Genomic DNA, 20,926 nt, shown 5'->3' on the forward strand with positions numbered 1-20,926 from the left:
GGACGGGGATGGGGTGTGAGTGTTGATATAATGGTGTGTCTATGGGGACGGGGATTGGGTGTGAGTGTTGATATAATGGTGCGTCTATGGGGACGGTGATGGGGTGTGAGTGTTGATATAATGGTGTGTCTATGGGGACGGGGATGGGGTGTGAGTGTTGTTATAATGGTGTGTCTATGGGGACGGGGATGGGGTGTGAGTGTTGATATAATGGTGTGTCTATGGGGACGGGGATGGGGTGTGAGTGTTGATATAATGGTGTGTCTATGGGGACGGGGATGGGGTGTGAGTGTTGATATAATGGTGTGTCTATGGGACGGGGATGGTGTGTGAGTGTTGATATAATGGTGTGTCTATGGGGACGGGGATGGGGTGTGAGTGTTGTTATAATGGTGTGTCTATGGGGACGGGGATGGGGTGTGAGTGTTGATATAATGGTGTGTCTATGGGGATGGGGTGTGAGTGTTGTTATAATGGTGTGTCTATGGGGACGGGGATGGGCTGTGAGTGTTGATATAATGGTGTGTCTATGGGGACAGGGATGGGGTGTGAGTGTTGATATAATGGTGTGTCTATGGGGACGGGGATGGGGTGTCAGTGTTGTTATAATGGTCTGTCTATGGGGACGGGGATGGGGTGTGAGTGTTGTTATAATAGTGAGTCTATGGGGACGGGGATGGGGTGTGAGTGTTGATATAATGGTGTGTCTATGGGGACGGGGATGGGGTGTGAGTGTTGATATAATGGTGTGTCTATGGGGACGGGGATGGGGTGTGAGTGTTGATATAATGGTGTGTCTATGGGGACGGGGATTGGGTGTGAGTGTTGATATAATGGTGCGTCTATGGGGACGGTGATGGGGTGTGAGTGTTGATATAATGGTGTGTCTATGGGGACGGGGATGGGGTGTGAGTGTTGTTATAATGGTGTGTCTATGGGGACGGGGATGGGGTGTGAGTGTTGATATAATGGTGTGTCTATGGGGACGGGGATGGGGTGTGAGTGTTGATATAATGGTGTGTCTATGGGGACGGGGATGGGGTGTGAGTGTTGATATAATGGTGTGTCAATGGGGACGGGGATGGGGTGTGAGTGTTGTTATAATGGTGTGTCTATGGGGACGGGGATGGGGTGTGAGTGTTGATATAATGGTGTGTCTATGGGGACGGGGATGGAGTGTGAGTGTTGATATAATGGTGTGTCTATGGGAACGGGGATGGGGTGTGAGTGTTGATATAATGTTGTGTCTATGGGGACGGGAATGGGGTGTGAGTGTTGATATAATGGTGTGTCTATGGGGATGGGGTGTGAGTGTTGATATAATGGTGTGTCTATGGGGACGGGGATGGGCTGTGAGTGTTGATATAATGGTGTGTCTATGGGGACGGGGATGGTGAGTGAGTGTTGTTATAGTGGTGTGTCTATGGGACGGGGATGGTGTGTGAGTGTTGATATAATGGTGTGTCTATGGGGACGGGGATGGGGTGTGAGTGTTGATATAATGGTGTGTCTATGGGGATGGGGTGTGAGTGTTGATATAATGGTGTGTCTATGGGGACGGGGATGGGGTGTGAGTGTTGTTATGATGGTGTGTCTATGGGGACGGGGATGGGGTGTGAGTGTTGATATAATGGTGTGTCTATGGGGACGGGGATGGGGTGTGAGTGTTGATATAATGGTGTGTCTATGGGGACGGGGATGGGGTGTGAGGGTTGTTATAATGGTGTGTCTATGGGGACGGGATGGGGTGTGTGTGTTGATATAATGTTGTGTCTATGGGGATGGGGTGTGAGTGTTGATATAATGGTGTGTCTATGGGGACGGGGATGGGGTGTGAGTGTTGATATAATGGTGTGTCTATGGGACGGGGATGGGGTGTGAGTGTTGATATAATGTTGTGTCTATGGGGATGGGGTGTGAGTGTTGTTATAATGGTGTGTCTATGGGGATGGGGATGGGGTGTGAGTGTTGATATGATGGTCTGTCTATGGGGACGGGGATGGGGTGTGAGTGTAGATATAATGGTGTGTCTATGGGGACGGGGATGGGGTGTGAGTGTAGATATAATGGTGTGTCTATGGGGACAGGGATGGGGTGTGAGTGTTGATATAATGGTGTGTCTATGGGGACGGGGATGGGGTGTGAGTGTTGATATAATGGTGTGTCTATGGGGACGGGGATGGGGTGTGAGTGTTGTTATAATGGTGTGTCTATGGGGACGGGGATGGGGTGTGAGTGTTGATATAATGGTGTGTCTATAGGGACGGGGATGGGGTGTGAGTGTTGATATAATGGTGTGTCTATGGGGACGGGGATGGGGTGTGAGTGTTGATATAATGGTGTGTCTATGGGGATGGGGTGTGAGTGTTGATATAATGGTGTGTCTATGGGGACGGGGATGGGGTGTGAGTGTTGATATAATGGTGTGTCTATGGGGACGGGGATGGGGTGTGAGTGTTGATATAATGGTGTGTCTATGGGGACGGGGATGGGGTGTGAGTGTTGATATAATGGTGTGTCTATGGGGACGGGGATGGGGTGTGAGTGTTGATATAATGGTGTGTCTATGGGGGACGGGAATGGGGTGTGAGTGTTGTTATAATGGTGTGCCTATGGGGACGGGGATGGGGTGTGAGTGTTGATATAATGGTGTGTCTATGGGGACGGGGATGGGGTGTGAGTGTTGATATAATGGTGTGTCTATTGGGACGGGGATGGGGTGTGACTGTTGATATAATGGTGTGTCTATGGGGACGGGGATGGGGTGTGAGTGTTGATATAATGGTGTGTCTATGGGGACGGGGATGGGGTGTGAGTGTTGTTATAATGGTGTGTCTATGGGGACAGGGATGGGGTGTGAGTGTTGATATAATGGTGTGTCTATGGGGACGGGGATGGGGTGTGAGTGTTGATATAATGGTGTGTCTATGGGGACGGGATGGGGTGTGAGTGTTGATATCATGGTGTGTCTATGGGGACGGGGATGGGGTGTGAGTGTTGATATAATGGTGTGTCTATGGGGACGGGATGGTGTGTGAGTGTTGATATAATGGTGTGTCTATGGGGACGGGGATGGGGTGTGAGTGTTGATGTAATTGTGTGTCTATGGGGACGGGGATGGGGTGTGAGTGTTGATATAATGGTGTGTCTATGGGGACAGGGATGGGGTGTGAGTGTTGATATAATGGTGTGTCTATGGGGACGGGGATGGGGTGTGAGTGTTGATGTAATTGTGTGTCTATGGGGACGGGGATGGGGTGTGAGTGTTGATATAATGGTGTGTCTATGGTGACGGGATGGGGTGTGAGTGTTGATATAATGGTGTGTCTATGGGGACGGGGATGGGGTGTGAGTGTTGATATAATGGTGTGTCTATGGGGACGGGGATGGGGTGTGAGTGTTGATATAATGGTGTGTCTATGGGGACGGGGATGGGGTGTGAGTGTTGATATAATGGTGTGTCTATGGGGACGGGGATGGGGTGTGAGTGTTGATATAATGGTGTGTCTATGGGGACGGAGATGGCGTGTGAGTGTTGATATAATGGTGTGTCTATGGGGACGGGGATGGCGTGTGAGTGTGGATATAATGGTGTGTCTATGGGGACGGGGATGGCGTGTGAGTGTTGATATAATGGTGTGTCTATGGGAAAGGGGATGGGGTGTGAGTGTTGTTATAATGATGTGTCTATGGGGACGGGGATGGCGTGTGAGTGTTGATATAATGGTGTGTCTATGGGGACGGGGATGGCGTGTGAGTGTTGATATAATGGTGTGTCTATGGGGACGGGGATGGGGTGTGAGTGTTGATATAATGGTGTGTCTATGGGGACGGGGATGGGGTGTGACTGTTGATATAATGGTGTGTCTATGGGGACGGGGATGGGGTGTGAGTGTTGATATAATGGTGTGTCTATGGGGACGGAGATGGCGTGTGAGTGTTGATATAATGGTCTGTCTATGGGGACGGGGATGGCGTGTGAGTGTGGATATAATGGTGTGTCTATGGGGACGGGGATGGCGTGTGAGTGTTGATATAATGGTGTGTCTATGGGAAAGGGGATGGGGTGTGAGTGTTGTTATAATGATGTGTCTATGGGGACGGGGATGGCGTGTGAGTGTTGATATAATGGTGTGTCTATGGGGACGGGGATGGCGTGTGAGTGTTGATATAATGGTGTGTCTATGGGGACGGGGATGGGGTGTGAGTGTTGATATAATGGTGTGTCTATGGGGACGGGGATGGGGTGTGAGTGTTGATATAATGGTGTGTCTATGGGAACGGGGATGGGGTGTGAGTGTTGATATAATGGTGTGTCTATGGGGACGGGGATGGGGTGTGAGTGTTGATATAATGGTGTGTCTATGGGGACGGGGATGGGGTGTGAGTGTTGATATAATGGTGTGTCTATGGGGACGGGGATGGGGTGTGAGGGTTGTTATAATGGTGTGTCTATGGGGACGGGATGGGGTGTGTGTGTTGATATAATGGTGTGTCTATGGGGATGGGGTGTGAGTATTGATATAATGGTGTGTCTATGGGGACAGGGATGGGGTGTGAGTGTTTATATAATGGTGTGTCTATGGGGACGGGGATGGGGTGTGAGTGTTGATATAATGGTGTGTCTATGGGGACAGGGACGGGGTATGAGTCTTGATATAATGGTGTGTCTATGGGGACGGGGACGGGGTGTGAGTGTTGATATAATGGTGTGTCTATGGGGACGGGGATGGGGTGTGAGTGTTGTTATAATGGTGTGTCTATGGGGATGGGGATGGGGTGTGAGTGTTGATATAATGGTGTGTCTATGGGGAAGGGGATGGGGTGTGAGTGTTGTTATAATGGTGTGTATATGGGGAAGGGGATGGCGTGTGAGTGCTGATATAATGGTGTGTCTATGGGGGACGGGGATGGCGTGTGAGTGCTGATATAATGGTGTGTCTATGGGGACGGGGATTGCGTGTGAGTGTTGATATAATGGTGTGTCTATGGGGACGGGGATGGGGTGTGAGTGTTGATATAATGGTGTGTCTATGGGGACGCGGATGGCGTGTGAGTGTTGATATAATGGTGTGTCTATGGGGATGGGGTGTGAGTGTTGATATAATGGTGTGTCTATGGGGACGGGGATGGGGTGTGAGTGTTTATATAATGGTGTGTCTATGGGGATGGGGTGTGAGTGTTGATATAATGGTGTGTCTATGGGGACGGGGATGGGGTGTGAGTGCTGATATAATGGTGTGTCTATGGGGACAGGGATGGGGTGTGAGTGTTGATATAATGGTGTGTCTATGGGGACGGGGATGGGGTGTGAGTGTTGTTATAATGGTGAGTCTATGGGGACGGGGATGGGGTGTGAGTGTTGATATAATGGTGTGTCTATGGGGACGGGGATGGGGTGTGAGTGTTGATATAATGGTGCGTCTATGGGGACGGTGATGGGGTGTGAGTGTTGATATAATGGTGTGTCTATGGGGACGGGGATGGGGTGTGAGTGTTGTTATAATGGTGTGTCTATGGGGACGGGGATGGGGTGTGAGTGTTGATATAATGGTGTGTCTATGGGGACGGGGATGGGGTGTGAGTGTTGATATAATGGTGTGTCTATGGGGACGGGGATGGGGTGTGAGTGTTGATATAATGGTGTGTCAATGGGGACGGGGATGGGGTGTGAGTGTTGTTATAATGGTGTGTCTATGGGGACGGGGATGGGGTGTGAGTGTTGATATAATGGTGTGTCTATGGGGACGGGGATGGCGTGTGAGTGTTGATATAATGGTGTGTCTATGGAAACAGGGATGGGGTGTGAGTGTTGATATAATGTTGTGTCTATGGGGACGGGAATGGGGTGTGAGTGTTGATATAATGGTGTGTCTATGGGGATGGGGTGTGAGTGTTGATATAATGGTGTGTCTATGGGGACGGGGATGGGCTGTGAGTGTTGATATAATGGTGTGTCTATGGGGAAGGGGATGGTGTGTGAGTGTTGTTATAGTGGTGTGTCTATGGGACGGGGATGGTGTGTGATTGTTGATATAATGGTGTGTCTATGGGGACGGGGATGGGGTGTGAGTGTTGATATAATGGTGTGTCTATGGGGATGGGGTGTGAGTGTTGATATAATGGTGTGTCTATGGGGACGGGGATGGGGTGTGAGTGTTGTTATAATGGTGGGTCTATGGGGACGGGGATGGGGTGTGAGTGTTGATATAATGGTGTGTCTATGGGGACGGGGATGGGGTGTGAGTGTTGATATAATGGTGTGTCTATGGGGACGGGGATGGGGTGTGAGTGTTGATATAATGGTGTGTCTATGGGGACGGGGATGGGGTGTGAGGGTTGTTATAATGGTGTGTCTATGGGGACGGGATGGGGTGTGTGTGTTGATATAATGGTGTGTCTATGGGGATGGGGTGTGAGTGTTGATATAATGGTGTGTCTATGGGACGGGGATGGGGTGTGTGTGTTGATATAATGGTGTGTCTATGGGGATGGGGTGTGAGTGTTGATATAATGGTGTGTCTATGGGGACGGGGATGGGGTGTGAGTGTTTATATAATGGTGTGTCTATGGGGATGGGGTGTGAGTGTTGATATAATGGTGTGTCTATGGGGACGGGGATGGGGTGTGAGTGCTGATATAATGGTGTGTCTATGGGGACAGGGATGGGGTGTGAGTGTTGATATAATGGTGTGTCTATGGGGACGGGGATGGGGTGTCAGTGTTGTTATAATGGTGTGTCTATGGGGACGGGGATGGCGTGTGAGTGCTGATATAATGGTGTGTCTATGGGGACGGGGATGGCGTGTGAGTGTTGATATAATGGTGTGTCTATGGGGACGGGGATGGGGTGTGAGTGTTGATATAATGGTGTGTCTATGGGGACGCCGGATGGCGTGTGAGTGTTGATATAATGGTGTGTCTATGGGGATGGGGTGTGAGTGTTGATATAATGGTGTGTCTATGGGGACGGGGATGGGGTGTGAGTGTTTATATAATGGTGTGTCTATGGGGATGGGGTGTGAGTGTTGATATAATGGTGTGTCTATGGGGACGGGGATGGGGTGTGAGTGCTGATATAATGGTGTGTCTATGGGGACAGGGATGGGGTGTGAGTGTTGATATAATGGTGTGTCTATGGGGACGGGGATGGGGTGTCAGTGTTGTTATAATGGTGTGTCTATGGGGACGGGGATGGGGTGTGAGTGTTGATATAATGGTGTGTCTATGGGGACGGGGATGGGGTGTGAGTGTTGATATAATGGTGCGTCTATGGGGACGGTGATGGGGTGTGAGTGTTGATATAATGGTGTGTCTATGGGGACGGGGATGGGGTGTGAGTGTTGTTATAATGGTGTGTCTATGGGGACGGGGATGGGGTGTGAGTGTTGATATAATGGTGTGTCTATGGGGACGGGGATGGGGTGTGAGTGTTGATATAATGGTGTGTCAATGGGGACGGGGATGGGGGTGAGTGTTGTTATAATGGTGTGTCTATGGGGACGGGGATGGGGTGTGAGTGTTGATATAATGGTGTGTCTATGGGGACGGGGATGGCGTGTGAGTGTTGATATAATGGTGTGTCTATGGAAACAGGGATGGGGTGTGAGTGTTGATATAATGTTGTGTCTATGGGGACGGGAATGGGGTGTGAGTGTTGATATAATGGTGTGTCTATGGGGATGGGGTGTGAGTGTTGATATAATGGTGTGTCTATGGGGACGGGGATGGGCTGTGAGTGTTGATATAATGGTGTGTCTATGGGGAAGGGGATGGTGTGTGAGTGTTGTTATAGTGGTGTGTCTATGGGACGGGGATGGTGTGTGAGTGTTGATATAATGGTGTGTCTATGGGGACGGGGATGGGGTGTGAGTGTTGATATAATGGTGTGTCTATGGGGATGGGGTGTGAGTGTTGATATAATGGTGTGTCTATGGGGACGGGGATGGGGTGTGAGTGTTGTTATAATGGTGGGTCTATGGGGACGGGGATGGGGTGTGAGTGTTGATATAATGGTGTGTCTATGGGGACGGGGATGGGGTGTGAGTGTTGATATAATGGTGTGTCTATGGGGACGGGGATGGGGTGTGAGGGTTGTTATAATGGTGTGTCTATGGGGACGGGATGGGGTGTGTGTGTTGATATAATGGTGTGTCTATGGGGATGGGGTGTGAGTGTTGATATAATGGTGTGTCTATGGGGACGGGGATGGGGTGTGAGTGTTGATATAATGGTGTGTCTATGGGACGGGGATGGGGTGTGTGTGTTGATATAATGGTGTGTCTATGGGGATGGGGTGTGAGTGTTGATATAATGGTGTGTCTATGGGGACGGGGATGGGGTGTGAGTGTTGATATAATGGTGTGTCTATGGGACGGGGATGGGGTGTGAGTGTTGATATAATGGTGTGTCTATGGGGATGGGGTGTGAGTGTTGTTATAATGGTGTGTCTATGGGGATGGGGATGGGGTGTGAGTGTTGATATAATGGTGTGTCTATGGGGACGGGGATGGGGTGTGAGTGTTGATATAATGGTGTGTCTATGGGGACGGGGATGGCGTGTGAGTGTTGATATAATGGTGTATCTATGGGGACGGGGAGGGGGTGTGAGTGTTGATATAATGGTGTGTCTATGGGGACAGGGATGGGGTGTGAGTGTTGATATAATGGTGTGTCTATGGGGATGGGGTGTGAGTGTTGATATAATGGTGTGTCTATGGGGACGGGGATGGGCTGTGAGTGTTGATATAATGGTGTGTCTATGGGGACAGGGATGGGGTGTGAGTGTTGATATAATGGTGTGTCTATGGGGACGGGGATGGGGTGTCAGTGTTGTTATAATGGTCTGTCTATGGGGACGGGGATGGGGTGTGAGTGTTGTTATAATGGTGAGTCTATGGGGACGGGGATGGGGTGTGAGTGTTGATATAATGGTGTGTCTATGGGGACGGGGATGGGGTGTGAGTGTTGATATAATGGTGTGTCTATGGGGACGGGGATGGGGTGTGAGTGTTGATATAATGGTGTGTCTATGGGGACGGGGATTGGGTGTGAGTGTTGATATAATGGTGCGTCTATGGGGACGGTGATGGGGTGTGAGTGTTGATATAATGGTGTGTCTATGGGGACGGGGATGGGGTGTGAGTGTTGTTATAATGGTGTGTCTATGGGGACGGGGATGGGGTGTGAGTGTTGATATAATGGTGTGTCTATGGGGACGGGGATGGGGTGTGGGTGTTGATATAATGGTGTGTCTATGGGGACGGGGATGGGGTGTGAGTGTTGATATAATGGTGTGTCAATGGGGACGGGGATGGGGTGTGAGTGTTGTTATAATGGTGTGTCTATGGGGACGGGGATGGGGTGTGAGTGTTGATATAATGGTGTGTCTATGGGGACGGGGATGGCGTGTGAGTGTTGATATAATGGTGTGTCTATGGGAACGGGGATGGGGTGTGAGTGTTGATATAATGTTGTGTCTATGGGGACGGGAATGGGGTGTGAGTGTTGATATAATGGTGTGTCTATGGGGATGGGGTGGGAGTGTTGATATAATGGTGTGTCTATGGGGACGGGGATGGGCTGTGAGTGTTGATATAATGGTGTGTCTATGGGGACGGGGATGGTGTGTGAGTGTTGTTATAGTGGTGTGTCTATGGGACGGGGATGGTGTGTGAGTGTTGATATAATGGTGTGTCTATGGGGACGGGGATGGGGTGTGAGTGTTGATATAATGGTGTGTCTATGGGGATGGGGTGTGAGTGTTGATATAATGGTGTGTCTATGGGGACGGGGATGGGGTGTGAGTGTTGTTATAATGGTGTGTCTAAGGGGACGGGGATGGGGTGTGAGTGTTGATATAATGGTGTGTCTATGGGGACGGGGATGGGGTGTGAGTGTTGATATAATGGTGTGTCTATGGGGGACGGGGATGGGGTGTGAGTGTTGATATAATGGTGTGTCTATGGGGACGGGGATGGGGTGTGAGGGTTGTTATAATGGTGTGTCTATGGGGACGGGATGGGGTGTGTGTGTTGATATAATGGTGTGTCTATGGGGATGGGGTGTGAGTGTTGATATAATGGTGTGTCTATGGGGACGGGGATGGGGTGTGAGTGTTGATATAATGGTGTGTCTATGGGACGGGGATGGGGTGTGAGTGTTGATATAATGGTGTGTCTATGGGGATGGGGTGTGAGTGTTGTTATAATGGTGTGTCTATGGGGATGGGGATGGGGTGTGAGTGTTGATATGATGGTGTGTCTATGGGGACGGGGATGGGGTGTGAGTGTTGATATAATGGTGTGTCTATGGGGACGGGGATGGCGTGTGAGTGTTGATATAATGGTGTATCTATGGGGACGGGGATGGGGTGTGAGTGTTGATATAATGGTGTGTCTATGGGGACGGGGATGGGGTGTGAGTGTTGATGTAATTGTGTGTCTATGGGGACGGGGATGGGGTGTGAGTGTTGATATAATGGTGTGTCTATGGGGACGGGGATGGGGTGTGAGTGTTGATATAATGGTGTGTCTATGGGGACGGGGATGGGGTGTGAGTGTTGATATAATGGTGTGTCTATGGGGACGGGGATGGGGTGTGAGTGTTGATGTAATTGTGTGTCTATGGGGACGGGGATGGGGTGTGAGTGTTGATATAATGGTGTGTCTATGGGGACGGGGATGGGGTGTGAGTGTTGATATAATGGTGTGTCTATGGGGATGGGGTGTGAGTGTTGATCTAATGGTGTGTCTATGGGGACGGGGATGGGGTGTGAGTGTTGATATAATGGTGTGTCTATGGGGACGGGGATGGGGTGTGAGTGTTGACATAATGGTGTGTCTATGGGGACGGGAATGGGGTGTGAGTGTTGATATAATGGTGTGTCTATGGGGACGGGGAGTGAGTGATGATATAATGGTGTGTCTATGGGGACGTGGATGGGGTGTGAGTGTTGTTATAATGGTGTGTCTATGGGGACGGGGATGGGGTGTGAGTGTTGATATAATGGTGTGTCTATGGGGACGGGGATGGGGTGTGAGAGTTGATATAATGGTGTGTCTATGGGGACGGGGATGGGGTGTGAGTGTTGATATAATGGTGTGTCTATGGGGATGGGGATGGGGTGTGAGTGTTGATATAATGGTGTGTCTATGGGGACGGGGATGGGGTGTGAGTGTTGATATAATGGTGTGTCTATGGGGACTGGGATGGGGTGTGAGTGTTGATATAATGGTGTGTCTATGGGGACGGGGATGGGGTGTGAGTGTTGATATAATGGTGTGTCTATGGGGACGGGGATGAGGTGTGAGTGTTGTTATAATGGTGTGTCTATGGGGACGGGGATGGGGTGTGCGTGTTGATATAATGGTGTGTCTATGGGGACGGGGATGGGGTGTGAGTGTTGACATAATGGTGTGTCTATGGGGACGGGGATGGGGTGTGAGTGTTGATATAATGGTGTGTCTATGGGGACGGGGATGGGGTGTGAGTGTTGATATAATGGTGTGTCTATGGGGACGGAGATGGCGTGTGAGTGTTGATATAATGGTGTGTCTATGGGGACGGGGATGGCGTGTGAGTGTGGATATAATGGTGTGTCTATGGGGACGGGGATGGCGTGTGAGTGTTGATATAATGGTGTGTCTACGGGAAAGGGGATGGGGTGTGAGTGTTGTTATAATGGTGTGTCTATGGGGACGGGGATGGCGTGTGAGTGTTGATATAATGGTGTGTCTATGGGGACGGGGATGGCGTGTGAGTGTTGATATAATGGTGTGTCTATGGGGACGGGGATGGGGTGTGAGTGTTGATATAATGGTGTGTCTATGGGGACGGGGATGGGGTGTGAGTGTTGATATAATGGTGTGTCTATGGGAACAGGGATGGGGTGTGAGTGTTGATATAATGGTGTGTCTATGGGGACGGGGATGGGGTGTGAGTGTTGATATAATGGTGTGTCTATGGGGACGGGGATGGGGTGTGAGTGTTGATATAATGGTGTGTCTATGGGAACGGGGATGGGGTGTGAGGGTTGTTATAATGGTGTGTCTATGGGGACGGGATGGGGTGTGTGTGTTGATATAATGGTGTGTCTATGGGGATGGGGTGTGAGTATTGATATAATGGTGTGTCTATGGGGACAGGGATGGGGTGTGAGTGTTGATATAATGGTGTGTCTATGGGGACGGGGATGGGGTGTGAGTGTTGATATAATGGTGTGTCTATGGGGACGGGGACGGGGTGTGAGTCTTGATATAATGGTGTGTCTATGGGGACGGGGACGGGGTGTGAGTGTTGATATAATGGTGTGTCTATGGGGACGGGGATGGGGTGTGAGTGTTGTTATAATGGTGTGTCTATGGGGATGGGGATGGGGTGTGAGTGTTGATATAATGGTGTGTCTATGGGGAAGGGGATGGGGTGTGAGTGTTGATATAATGGTGTGTCTATGGGGACGGGGAGTGAGTGTTGATATAATGGTGTGTCTATGGGGACGGGGATGGCGTGTGAGTGTTGATATAATGGTGTGTCTATGGGGACGGGGATGGGGTGTGAGTGTTGATATAATGGTGTGTCTATGGGGACGGGGATGGGGTGTGAGTGTTGATATAATGGTGTGTCTATGGGAACAGGGATGGGGTGTGAGTGTTGATATAATGGTGTGTCTATGGGGACGGGGATGGGGTGTGAGTGTTGATATAATGGTGTGTCTATGGGGACGGGGATGGGGTGTGAGTGTTGATATAATGGTGTGTCTATGGGGACGGGGATGGGGTGTGAGTGTTGATATAATGGTGTGTCTATGGGGACTGGGATGGGGTGTGAGTGTTGATATAATGGTGTGTCTATGGGGACGGGGATGGGGTGTGAGTGTTGATATAATGGTGTGTCTATGGGGACGGGGATGAGGTGTGAGTGTTGTTATAATGGTGTGTCTATGGGGACGGGGATGGGGTGTGCGTGTTGATATAATGGTGTGTCTATGGGGACGGGGATGGGGTGTGAGTGTTGACATAATGGTGTGTCTATGGGGACGGGGATGGGGTGTGAGTGTTGATATAATGGTGTGTCTATGGGGACGGGGATGGGGTGTGAGTGTTGATATAATGGTGTGTCTATGGGGACGGAGATGGCGTGTGAGTGTTGATATAATGGTGTGTCTATGGGGACGGGGATGGCGTGTGAGTGTGGATATAATGGTGTGTCTATGGGGACGGGGATGGCGTGTGAGTGTTGATATAATGGTGTGTCTACGGGAAAGGGGATGGGGTGTGAGTGTTGTTATAATGGTGTGTCTATGGGGACGGGGATGGCGTGTGAGTGTTGATATAATGGTGTGTCTATGGGGACGGGGATGGCGTGTGAGTGTTGATATAATGGTGTGTCTATGGGGACGGGGATGGGGTGTGAGTGTTGATATAATGGTGTGTCTATGGGGACGGGGATGGGGTGTGAGTGTTGATATAATGGTGTGTCTATGGGAACAGGGATGGGGTGTGAGTGTTGATATAATGGTGTGTCTATGGGGACGGGGATGGGGTGTGAGTGTTGATATAATGGTGTGTCTATGGGGACGGGGATGGGGTGTGAGTGTTGATATAATGGTGTGTCTATGGGAACGGGGATGGGGTGTGAGGGTTGTTATAATGGTGTGTCTATGGGGACGGGATGGGGTGTGTGTGTTGATATAATGGTGTGTCTATGGGGATGGGGTGTGAGTATTGATATAATGGTGTGTCTATGGGGACAGGGATGGGGTGTGAGTGTTGATATAATGGTGTGTCTATGGGGACGGGGATGGGGTGTGAGTGTTGATATAATGGTGTGTCTATGGGGACGGGGACGGGGTGTGAGTCTTGATATAATGGTGTGTCTATGGGGACGGGGACGGGGTGTGAGTGTTGATATAATGGTGTGTCTATGGGGACGGGGATGGGGTGTGAGTGTTGTTATAATGGTGTGTCTATGGGGATGGGGATGGGGTGTGAGTGTTGATATAATGGTGTGTCTATGGGGAAGGGGATGGGGTGTGAGTGTTGATATAATGGTGTGTCTATGGGGACGGGGAGTGAGTGTTGATATAATGGTGTGTCTATGGGGACGGGGATGGCGTGTGAGTGTTGATATAATGGTGTGTCTATGGGGACGGGGATGGGGTGTGAGTGTTGATATAATGGTGTGTCTATGGGGACGGGGATGGGGTGTGAGTGTTGATATAATGGTGTGTCTATGGGAACAGGGATGGGGTGTGAGTGTTGATATAATGGTGTGTCTATGGGGACGGGGAGGGGGTGTGAGTGTTGATATAATGGTGTGTCTATGGGGACGGGGATGGGGTGTGAGTGTTGATATAATGGTGTGTCTATGGGAACGGGGATGGGGTGTGAGGGTTGTTATAATGGTGCGTCTATGGGGACGGGGATGGGGTGTGAGTGTTGATATAATGGTGTGTCTATGGGGATGGGGTGTGAGTATTGATATAATGGTGTGTCTATGGGGACAGGGATGGGGTGTGAGTGTTGATATAATGGTGTGTCTATGGGGACGGGGATGGGGTGTGAGTGTTGATATAATGGTGTGTCTATGGGGACGGGGACGGGGTGTGAGTCTTGATATAATGGTGTGTCTATGGGGACGGGGACGGGGTGTGAGTGTTGATATAATGGTGTGTCTATGGGGACGGGGATGGGGTGTGAGTGTTGTTATAATGGTGTGTCTATGGCGATGGGGATGGGGTGTGAGTGTTGATATAATGGTGTGTCTATGGGGAAGGGGATGGGGTGTGAGTGTTGATATAATGGTGTGTCTATGGGGACGGGGAGTGAGTGTTGATATAATGGTGTGTCTATGGGGACGGGGATGGGGTGTGAGTGTTGATATAATGGTGTGTCTATGGGGACGGGGATGGGGTGTGAGTGTTGTTATAATGGTGTGTCTATGGGGACAGGGATGTGGTGTGAGTGTTGATATAATGGTGTGTCTATGGGGACGGGGATGGGGTGTGAGTGTTGATATAATGGTGTGTCTATGGGGACGGGGATGGGGTGTGAGTGTTGATATAATGGTGTGTCTATGGGGACGGAGATGGGGTGTGAGTGTTGATATAATGGTGTGTCTATGGGGACGGGGATGAGGTGTGAGTGTTGTTATAATGGTGTGTCTATGGGGACGGGGATGGGGTGTGAGTGTTGATATAATGGTGTGTCTATGGGGACGGGGATGGGGTGTGAGTGTTGACATAATGGTGTGTCTATGGGGACGGGGATGGGGTGTGACTGTTGATATAATGGTGTGTCTATGGGGACGGGGATGGGGTGTGAGTGTTGATATAATGGTGTGTCTATGGGGACGGAGATGGAGTGTGAGTGTTGATATAATGGTGTGTCTATGGGGACGGGGATGGCGTGTGAGTGTGGATATAATGGTGTGTCTATGGGGACGGGGATGGGGTGTGAGTGTTGATATAATGGTGTGTCTATGGGAACGGGGATGGGGTGTGAGTGTTGATATAATGGTGTGTCTATGGGGACGGGGATGGGGTGTGAGTGTTGATATAATGGTGTGTCTATGGGGACGGGGATGGGGTGTGAGGGTTGTTATAATGGTGTGTCTATGGGGACGGGATGGAGTGTGTGTGTTGATATAATGGTGTGTCTATGGGGATGGGGTGTGAGTATTGATATAATGGTGTGTCTATGGGGACAGGGATGGGGTGTGAGTGTTGATATAATGGTGTGTCTATGGGGACGGGGATGGGTGTGAGTGTTGATATAATGGTGTGTCTATGGGGACGGGGACGGGGTGTGAGTCTTGATATAATGGTGTGTCTATGGGGACGGGGACGGGGTGTGAGTGTTGATATAATGGTGTGTCTATGGGGACGGGGATGGGGTGTGAGTGTTGTTATAATGGTGTGTCTACGGGGATGGGGATGGGGTGTGAGTGTTGATATAATGGTGTGTCTATGGGGAAGGGGATGGGGTGTGAGTGTTGATATAATGGTGTGTCTATGGGGACGGGGAGTGAGTGTTGATATAATGGTGTGTCTATGGGGACGGGGATGGGGTGTGAGTGTTGTTATAATGGTGTGTCTATGGGGACGGGGATGGGGTGTGAGTGTTGATATAATGGTGTGTCTATGGGGACGGGGATGGGGTGTGAGTGTTGATATAATGGTGTGTCTATGGGGACGGGGATGGGGTGTGAGTGTTGATATAATGGTGTGTCTATGGGGACGGGGATGGGGTGTGAGTGTTGATATAATGGTGTGTCTATGGGGACGGGGATGGGGTGTGAGTGTTGATATAATGGTGTGTCTATGGGGACGGGGATGGGGTGTGAGTGTTGATATAATGGTGTGTCTATGGGGACGGGGATGAGGTGTGAGTGTTGTTATAATGGTGTGTCTATGGGGACGGGGATGGGGTGTGAGTGTTGATATAATGGTGTGTCTATGGGGACGGGGATGGGGTGTGAGTGTTGACATAATGGTGTGTCTATGGGGACGGGGATGGGGTGTGACTGTTGATATAATGGTGTGTCTATGGGGACGGGGATGGGGTGTGAGTGTTGATATAATGGTGTGTCTATGGGGACGGAGATGGCGTGTGAGTGTTGATATAATGGTGTGTCTATGGGGACGGGGATGGCGTGTGAGTGTGGATATAATGGTGTGTCTATGGGGACGGGGATGGCGTGTGAGTGTTGATATAATGGTGTGTCCATGGGAAAGGGGATGGGGTGTGAGTGTTGTTATAATGGTGTGTCTATGGGGACGGGGATGGCGTGTGAGTGTTGATATAATGGTGTGTCTATGGGGACGGGGATGGCGTGTGAGTGTTGATATAATGGTGTGTCTATGGGGACGGGGATGGGGTGTGAGTGTTGATATAATGGTGTGTCTATGGGGACGGGGATGGGGTGTGAGTGTTGATATAATGGTGTGTCTATGGGAACGGGGATGGGGTGTGAGTGTTGATATAATGGTGTGTCTATGGGGACGGGGATGGGGTGTAAGTGTTGATATAATGGTGTGTCTATGGGGACGGGGATGGGGTGTGAGTGTTGATATAATGGTGTGTCTATGGGGATGGGGATGGGGTGTGAGGGTTGTTATAATGGTGTGTCTCTGGGGACGGGATGGGGTGTGTGTGTTGATATAATGGTGTGTCTATGGGGATGGGGTGTGAGTATTGATATAATGGTGTGTCTATGGGGACAGGGATGGGGTGTGAGTGTTGATATAATGGTGTGTCTATGGGGACGGGGATGGGGTGTGAGTGTTGATATAATGGTGTGTCTATGGGGACGGAGAGGGGGTGTGAGTCTTGATATAATGGTGTGTCTATGGGGACGGGGACGGGGTGTGAGTGTTGATATAATGGTGTGTCTATGGGGACGGGGATGGGGTGTGAGTGTTGTTATAATGGTGTGTCTATGGGGATGGGGATGGGGTGTGAGTGTTGATATAATGGTGTGTCTATGGGGAAGGGGATGGGGTGTGAGTGTTGATATAATGGTGTGTCCATGGGGACGGGGAGTGAGTGTTGATATAATGGTGTGTCTATGGGGACAGGGATGGGGTGTGAGTGTTGTTATAATGGTGTGTCTATGGGGACGGGGATGGGGTGTGAGTGTTGATATAATGGTGTGTCTATGGGGACGGGGATGGGGTGTGAGTGTTGATATAATGGTGTGTCTATGGGGACGGGGATGGGGTGTGAGTGTTGATATAATGGTGTGTCTATGGGGACGGGGGTGTGAGTGTTGATATAATGGTGTGTCTATGGGGACGGGGATGGGGTGTGAGTGTTTATATAATGGTGTGTCTATGGGGATGGGGTGTGAGTGTTGATATAATGGTGTGTCTACGGGGACGGGGATGGGGTGTGAGTGCTGATATAATGGTGTGTCTATGGGGACAGGGATGGGGTGTGAGTGTTGATATAATGGTGTGTCTATGGGGACGGGGATGGGGTGTGAGTGTTGATATAATGGTGTGTCTATGGGGACGGGGATGGGGTGTGAGTGTTGATATAATGGTGTGTCTATGGGGACGGGGATTGGGTGTGAGTGTTGATATAATGGTGCGTCTATGGGGACGGGGATGGGGTGTGAGTGTTGATATAATGGTGTGTCTATGGGGACGGGGATGGGGTGTGAGTGTTGTTATAATGGTGTGTCTATGGGGACGGGGATGGGGTGTGAGTGTTGATATAATGGTGTGTCTATGGGGACGGGGATGGGGTGTGAGTGTTGATATAATGGTGTGTCTATGGGGACGGGGATGGGGTGTGAGTGTTGATATAATGGTGTGTCTATGGGGACGGGGATGGGGTGTGAGTGTTGTTATAATGGTGTGTCTATGGGGACGGGGATGGGGTGTGAGTGTTGATATAATGGTGTGTCTATGGGGACGGGGATGGCGTGTGAGTGTTGATATAATGGTGTGTCTATGGGAACGGGGATGGGGTGTGAGTGTTGATATAATGTTGTGTCTATGGGGACGGGGATGGGGTGTGAGTGTTGATATAATGGTGTGTCTATGGGGATGGGGTGTGAGTGTTGATATAATGGTGTGTCTATGGGGACGGGGATGGGGTGTGAGTGTTGATATAATGGTGTGTCTATGGGGACGGGGATGGGGTGTGAGTGTTTATATAATGGTGTGTCTATGGGGATGGGGTGTGAGTGTTGATATAATGGTGTGTCTACGGGGACGGGGATGGGGTGTGAGTGCTGATATAATGGTGTGTCTATGGGGACAGGGATGGGGTGTGAGTGTTGATATAATGGTGTGTCTATGGGGACGGGGATGGGGTGTGAGTGTTGATATAATGGTGTGTCTATGGGGACGGGGATGGGGTGTGAGTGTTGATATAATGGTGTGTCTATGGGGACGGGGATGGGGTGTGAGTGTTGATATAATGGTGCGTCTATGGGGACGGGGATGGGGTGTGAGTGTTGATATAATGGTGTGTCTATGGGGACGGGGATGGGGTGTGAGTGTTGATATAATGGTGTGTCTATGGGGACGGGGATGGGGTGTGAGTGTTGATATAATGGTGTGTCTATGGGGACGGGGATGGGGTGTGAGTGTTGATATAATGGTGTGTCTATGGGGACGGGGATGGGGTGTGAGTGTTGATATAATGGTGTGTCTATGGGGACGGGGATGGGGTGTGAGTGTTGTTATAATGGTGTGTCTATGGGGACGGGGATGGGGTGTGAGTGTTGATATAATGGTGTGTCTATGGGGACGGGGATGGCGTGTGAGTGTTGATATAATGGTGTGTCTATGGGAACGGGGATGGGGTGTGAGTGTTGATATAATGTTGTGTCTATGGGGACGGGGATGGGGTGTGAGTGTTGATATAATGGTGTGTCTATGGGGATGGGGTGTGAGTGTTGATATAATGGTGTGTCTATGGGGACGGGGATGGTGTGTGAGTGTTGTTATAATGGTGTGTCTATGGGGACGGGGATGGGGTGTGAGTGTTGATATAATGGTGTGTCTATGGGACGGGGATGGTGTGTGAGTGTTGATATAATGGTGTGTCTATGGGGACGGGGATGGGGTGTGAGTGTTGATATAATGGTGTGTCTATGGGGATGGGGATGGGGTGTGAGTGTTGATATAATGGTGTGTCTATGGGGACGGGGATGGGGTGTGAGTGTTGATATAATGGTGTGTCTATGGGGACGGGGATGGGGTGTGAGGGTTGTTATAATGGTGTGTCTATGGGGACGGGATGGGGTGTGTGTGTTGATATAATGGTGTGTCTATGGGGATGGGGTGTGAGTGTTGATATAATGGTGTGTCTATGGGGACGGGGATGGGGTGTGAGTGTTGATATAATGGTGTGTCTATGGGGACGGGGATGGGGTGTGAGTGTTGATATAATGGTGTGTCTATGGGGATGGGGTGTGAGTGTTGTTATAATGGTGTGTCTATGGGGATGGGGATGGGGTGTGAGTGTTTATATAATGGTGTGTCTATGGGGACGGGGATGGGGTGTGAGTGTTGATATAATGGTGTGTCTATGGGGACGGGGATGGCGTGTGAGTGTTGATATAATGGTGTGTCTATGGGGACGGGGATGGGGTGTGAGTGTTGTTATAATGGTGTGTCTATGGGGACGGGGATGGGGTGTGAGTGTTGATATAATGGTGTGTCTATGGGGACGGGGATGGGGTGTGAGTGTTGTTATAATGGTGTGTCTATGGGGACGGGGATGGGGTGTGAGTGTTGATATAATGGTGTGTCTATGGGGACGGGGATGGGGTGTGAGTGTTGATATAATGGTGTGTCTATGGGGACGGGGATGGGGTGTGAGTGTTGATATAATGGTGTGTCTATGGGGACGGGGATGGGGTGTGAGTGTTGATATAATGGTGTGTCTATGGGGATGGGGTGTGAGTGTTGATATAATGGTGTGTCTATGGGGACGGGGATGGGGTGTGAGTGTTGATATAATGGTGTGTCTATGGGGACGGGGATGGGGTGTGAGTGTTGATATAATGGTGTGTCTATGGGAACGGGGATGGGGTGTGAGTGTTGATATAATGTTGTGTCTATGGGGACGGGGATGGGGTGTGAGTGTTGATATAATGGTGTGTCTATGGGGATGGGGTGTGAGTGTTGATATAATGGTGTGTCTATGGGGACGGGGATGGGCTGTGAGTGTTGATATAATGGTGTGTCTATGGGGACGGGGATGGGGTGTGAGTGTTGATATAATGGTGTGTCTATGGGGACGGGGATGGGCTGTGAGTGTTGATATAATGGTGTGTCTATGGGGACGGGGATGGGGTGTGAGTGTTGATATAATTGTGTGTCTATGGGGACGGGGATGGGGTGTGAGTGTTGTTATAATGGTGTGTCTATGGGGACGGGGATGGGGTGTGAGTGTTGATATAATGG

At 50.3% G+C, this 20,926-nt stretch overlaps 1 protein-coding gene across 1 annotated transcript in view; it reads right to left on the bottom strand.

Annotated features, from left to right (window-relative positions):
* fut8a (fucosyltransferase 8a (alpha (1,6) fucosyltransferase)) overlaps positions 1-20,926 on the bottom strand; it is a 191,706-nt gene that overhangs the window by 106,478 nt on the left and 64,302 nt on the right.

This window comes from Salmo salar, chromosome ssa09 (assembly GCF_905237065.1).
Source record: "Salmo salar chromosome ssa09, Ssal_v3.1, whole genome shotgun sequence".
Taxonomy (NCBI): Eukaryota; Metazoa; Chordata; class Actinopteri; order Salmoniformes; family Salmonidae; genus Salmo; species Salmo salar.